Here is a 6,000-nt window from a genome sequence, read left to right as displayed (position 1 = left end):
TGACAGGTGAAATGCAGAATGTGATCTACTTTATCTCCTAATGTATTGCACAAGTTGACTGGAAGTTTTTACTTACAAACTACAAATATTCACCACTCTCTCCTGTATTTGGGATCATCACTCTGCTTCAACTGGGCATTCCACTGATTTCAAACTTGGTCAACTTCTTCCGTGATCAACACTGTTGATGGCCGTTTCATCTGATGGAAGTGATCGGGAAGAATCTACACTGTCTGGTTCAGTGAGAAATGTTTTTACCTAAATAAGGGATTTCCACATCGTCTGATTCATTTTCAGAGTCCGCATGGCACCATCGTCCTCTAGAAAGTAGTTTGTCTCAACCTTTTCCAATTGATCTTTGTTGATATTTTTACTTCAAGGCAGCGATGCAACACTTTTTCACTTCTTCATGAGATCTTAAAAAAAGACAAAGTTGGGATTAGAAAGGATTATCTACACATACTGAGCAGCTCATGCTATAGACAGAAGTAAGCTACATGGCAGACCAATCCAAACTCATCTCGCTATGTCAGCCAATCATGGATAGTGGGAAGGTTCCTGTATTTTTCCATGGCTAAACCAACTAGGCTTATAATTTAACACTTGTATTTACAGATGGGGTCAAGTTTGTTATTAAGGCAAATGAAAGTTAATATGTTCCAGAAGGCATTCTGCCCATTTTGATAAATCATTCAAATACCTCTCCTGTGAAGTGTAGACGTGTGACATACACCTAGCTTCCTGAAACAAATATACTGTTTAGCTTTTCTACTGACAGGTTTACGTCTTACTATTGCAATGGAACCTTTTGTCCAGGAAGTTGTCTGAAAGGCATTGAATGTGTTGCCCAATTGTTTTTTTGGTAGGTTTCCACACTACTTTCCTTCCATCTATAGCATTTCTTAATGTTACTCAGTTCCTTTGGCGCCTTATGATTGAGTATTGCTCTTTTCAAGTAGATGTGATTTTGCTGTGATCTGATAGGGGTGTTAGTGGGCTGACTGAACGCTCTGAGAGACTCTGGGTTGAGGTCAGTGATAAAGTAATCTACAGTACTATTGCCAAGAGATGAGCTATAGGTCTACCTACCATAGGAGTCCCCTCGAAGCCTACCATTGACTATGTACAGACCCAGCGTGCGACAGAACTGCAGAAGTTGTGACCTGTTTTTTGTTGGTTGTTTTTGTCGTAGTTGGTGTCTAGGGGGGCATATGTGGGAGGGAAAGCTGTCATATCCAGGTAGGTGCTTGTCCCCCTGTGTGCTGAGGATGTCAGGTTCTTGTCCAGTTCTGGCATTTAGGTCTCCACAGACTGGTACATGTCCCTGGGCCTGGAAATGATAGCTTCTCCATCCTGGAGGGGGAAATCAGTCTTCATTAAAGCATGGGGATTCTAGTGGGGGATATAGGTAGCATACAGGACATTTTTCTCTGAGGTCAGTTCCTTATTAATGTTCCTGTAATGTTCCTGTTTGGATTAATTTAATGGAGTGAGTTAGGTCTGCTCTATACCAAATGAGCACTGAGTCGCTTCCCTGTTTCACACCTGGTAGTTTGGTGGATGGGACTACCAGCTCTTTGTATCCTAGAGGGCAACCAGTGGGTCCATCTCCTCTATATCACCCACCTGGTAGGATGGTGGATGGGACTACCAGCTCTCTGTAACCTAGAGGGTAACCAGTGGGTCCATCTCCTCTATATCACCCACCTGGTAGTGTGGTGGATGGGACTACCAGCTCTCTGTAACCTAGAGGGCAACCAGTGGGTCCATCTCCTCTATACCATGTTTCACACCTGGTAGTTTGGTGGATGGGACTACCAGCTCTCTGTAACCTAGCGGGTAACCAGTGGGTCCATCTCCTCTATATCACCCACCTGGTAGTGTGGTGGATGGGACTACCAGCTCTCTGTAACCTAGAGGGCAACCAGTGGGTCCATCTCCTCTATACCACCCACCTGGTAGTATGGTGGATGGGACTACCAGCTCTCTGTAACCTAGAGGTCAACCAGTGGGTCCATCTCCTCTATACCATGTTTCACACCTGGTAGTTTGGTGGATGGGACTACCAGCTCTCTGTAACCTAGCGGGTAACCAGTGGGTCCATCTCCTCTATATCACCCACCTGGTAGTGTGGTGGATGGGACTACCAGCTCTCTGTAACCTAGCGGGTAACCAGTGGGTCCATCTCCTCTATACCACCCACCTGGTAGTGTGGTGGATGGGACTACCAGCTCTCTGTAACCTAGCGGGTAACCAGTGGGTCTGTCTCCTCTATACCATGTTTGTTGTAGGAAGTTGTCATGACGTTGGCCTGGGGGATAGGTTTATGACAGTCATAAATACCTCTTTCCCCCCTTTTTCCTTCTCTAACCTACTGAGGCTACATTAAAAAAAAACTTGGTTAACATAGAGATTCTGGGAACATCAGTATGTGGGCGGAAATGAACTATATTCTGGTAATCCGAACCATTGACAATGTGCAGTGGTACTTAATGAATATGATGTCAGTTCAGTTGTCATCTGAGACATTCTCATCACTGATAAGATGACATAAACTCTACAGTGGAAAGTCTACACATCAGAGTTATCGGATTCACATGGAATTGTTGTTCAATTAAATGTTTGAATATGAAATGATTCGTGATGAGATAAAATGTGATTTTAACTTCTAAAATGTGAGATGTGGGTTTTCATAAGTTAGGGCTGCTCACTCATTACCCAGGTATGATTTCATTCTTTGTATATGTAATTCTGTGTGATTAGTTAGGTATTTAGTAAATAAATAATTAAACCCAATTTTGTATTGCTGATTCAACTTGTTAGCCAGGGTTCATGAAGAAGAATTTACAACTTTCAGATGAGACTGAAATAAGGTGACGATTTATATTGACTGCTATTGATGTAAAATATTACTAGGTCTTTAAGAGTTTATTCGGAAGATAACAGCTCTATAAATATTATTTTGTGGTGCCCCGACTTTCTAGTTAATTACATTTACATGATTACCTCAATCAGGTAATATTAATTACAGAGAAAATATCTTATAGAATAGCATTTCATATCACTTAATCCGGCATAGCCAAAGACACGACAATGTCAATGCCTGTATTTCCAATTTCTTTGAAGACTGGGCTCCTGCTCTTTAGGTCTCAGACAGATGACCTCAGACCTTGTATATTCCAGGATGAGATTGGAAAACAAATATTTTACATAGTTTCCAGTGTTGTTTGCGTGGTTTAGGACCATACCATTAGGTTTGAGCAGAGCATGCTGAGCATCTGGGTGTCAGCTGGTTGGTTTGGGAGGGCGTCAGCTGGTTGGTTTGGGAGGGCGTCAGCTGGTTGGTTTGGGAGGGCGTCAGCTGGTTGGTTTGGGAGGGCGTCAGCTGGTTGGTTTGGGAGGGCGTCAGCTGGTTGGTTTGGGAGGGCGTCAGCTGGTTGGTTTGGGAGGGCGTCAGCTGGTTGGTTTGGGAGGGCGTCAGCTGGTTGGTTTGGGAGGGCGTCAGCTGGTTGGTTTGGGAGGGCGTCAGCTGGTTGGTTTGGGAGGGCGTCAGCTGGTTGGTTTGGGAGGGCGTCAGCTGGTTGGTTTGGGAGGGCGTCCGCTGGTTGGTTTGGGAGGGCGTCCGCTGGTTGGTTTGGGAGGGCGTCCGCTGGTTGGTTTGGGAGGGCGTCCGCTGGTTGGTTTGGGAGGGCGTCCGCTGGTTGGTTTGGGAGGGCGTCCGCTGGTTGGTTTGGGAGGGCGTCCCCTGGTTGGTTTGGGAGGGCGTCAGCTGGTTGGTTTGGGAGGGCGTTAACTGACTCTGGCTCTCTGTGGCTCTCTTTCACTGTTTCTACAGACAAAATAGACGGTGCTACTAGCCTCATGTCTGTCTGGGGAGGGGTAAAGGACTGGTGCTACTAGCCTCTGGTGTCTGTCTGGGGAGGGTAAAGGACTGGTGATACTAGATGGTGCTACTAGCCTCTGGTGTCTGTCTGGGGAGGGGTAAAGGACCGGTGCTACTAGCCTCTGTGGTGTTTGTTTAGTCTGTCTGGGGAGGGTAAAGGACTGGTGATACTAGATGGTGCTATAGCCTCTGGTGTCTGTCTGGGGAGGGGTAAAGGACTAGTGATACTAGATGGTGCTACTAGCCTCTGGTGTCTGTCTGGGGAGGGTAAAGGACTGGTGATACTAGACGGTGCTACTAGCCTCTGGTGTCTGTCTGGGGAGGGGTAAAGGACTAGTGATACTAGATGGTGCTACTAGCCCCCGTGGTGTTTGTTTAGTCTGTCTGGGGAGGGGTAAAGGACTGGTGATACTAGACGGTGCTACTAGCCTCTGGTGTCTGTCTGGGGAGGGGTAAAGGACTGGTGATACTAGACGGTGCTACTAGCCTCCGTGGTGTTTGTTTAGTCTGACTGGGGAGGGGTAAAGAACTAGTGATACTTTTAGCAGCTATCCAATTATACTGAACCTCACCTTTGACCAGAGAGCATAACATGTAGCCAGAACAATGGACCTTTATTGGCAACCTTCAGATTCTGTTGTCCTTATGAATCTTATGGTAATTATTATAATATCAATATTTGAATAGTATTTACCTCCAGGTGGATCTCTACAGGTTCATATTAAGTTGGCAGCAGAATAGTAGATGTCATTAGAAACAGCTCGGCAGTAGTTGTCATTAGACACAGCTTGGCAGTAGGCTAGTAGTTGTCATTAGACACAGCTTGGCAGTAGGCTAGTAGTTGTCATTAGAAACAGCTCGGCAGTAGTTGTCATTAGACACAGCTTGGCAGTAGAATAGTAGTTGTCATTAGACACAGCTTGGCAGTAGTTGTCATTAGAAACAGCTCGGCAGTAGAATAGTAGTTGTCATTAGAAACAGCTTGGCAGTAGAATAGTAGTTGTCATTAGAAACAGCTCGGCAGTAGAATAGTAGTTGTCATTAGAAACAGCTCGGCAGTAGAATAGTAGTTGTCATTAGAAACAGCTTGGCAGTAGAATAGTAGTTGTCATTAGAAACAGCTCGGCAGTAGAATAGTAGTTGTCATTAGAAACAGCTCGGCAGTAGAATAGTAGTTGTCATTAGAAACAGCTCGGCAGTAGTTGTCATTAGACACAGCTTGGCAGTAGAATAGTAGTTGTCATTAGAAACAGCTCGGCAGTAGAATAGTAGTTGTCATTAGACACAGCTTGGCAGTAGAATAGTAGTTGTCATTAGAAACAGCTCGGCAGTAGTTGTCATTAGACACAGCTTGGCAGTAGAATAGTAGTTGTCATTAGAAACAGCTCGGCAGTAGTTGTCATTAGACACAGCTTGGCAGTAGAATAGTAGTTGTCATTAGAAACAGCTCGGCAGTAGTTGTCATTAGACACAGCTTGGCAGTAGAATAGTAGTTGTCATTAGAAACAGCTCGGCAGTAGTTGTCATTAGACACAGCTTGGCAGTAGAATAGTAGTTGTCATTAGAAACAGCTCGGCAGTAGTTGTCATTAGACACAGCTTGGCAGTAGAATAGTAGTTGTCATTAGAAACAGCTTGGCAGTAGTTGTCATTAGAAACAGCTCGGCAGTAGTTGTCATTAGAAACAGCTCGGCAGTAGAATAGTAGTTGTCATTAGAAACAGCTCGGCAGTAGAATAGTAGTTGTCATTAGAAACAGCTCGGCAGTAGTTGTCATTAGAAACAGCTCGGCAGTAGAATAGTAGTTGTCATTAGAAACAGCTCGGCAGTAGAATAGTAGTTGTCATTAGAAACAGCTCGGCAGTAGTTGTCATTAGAAACAGCTCGGCAGTAGAATAGTAGTTGTCATTAGAAACAGCTCGGCAGTAGAATAGTAGTTGTCATTAGAAACAGCTCGGCAGTAGAATAGTAGTTGTCATTAGAAACAGCTTGGCAGTAGAATAGTAGTTGTCATTAGAAACAGCTCGGCAGTTGGCTCTTAAAGTAAAGATTGTTATCTGTAGCTGACTGACTGGTCTCCTCCGTCTCTCTGGTGTTGTCACATCACCATGTCTAGACG

The sequence above is a fragment of the Oncorhynchus kisutch genome, unplaced genomic scaffold (genome assembly GCF_002021735.2).
Source record: "Oncorhynchus kisutch isolate 150728-3 unplaced genomic scaffold, Okis_V2 scaffold2294, whole genome shotgun sequence".
NCBI lineage: Eukaryota > Metazoa > Chordata > Actinopteri > Salmoniformes > Salmonidae > Oncorhynchus > Oncorhynchus kisutch.
This window is presented reverse-complemented; position numbering follows the sequence as displayed.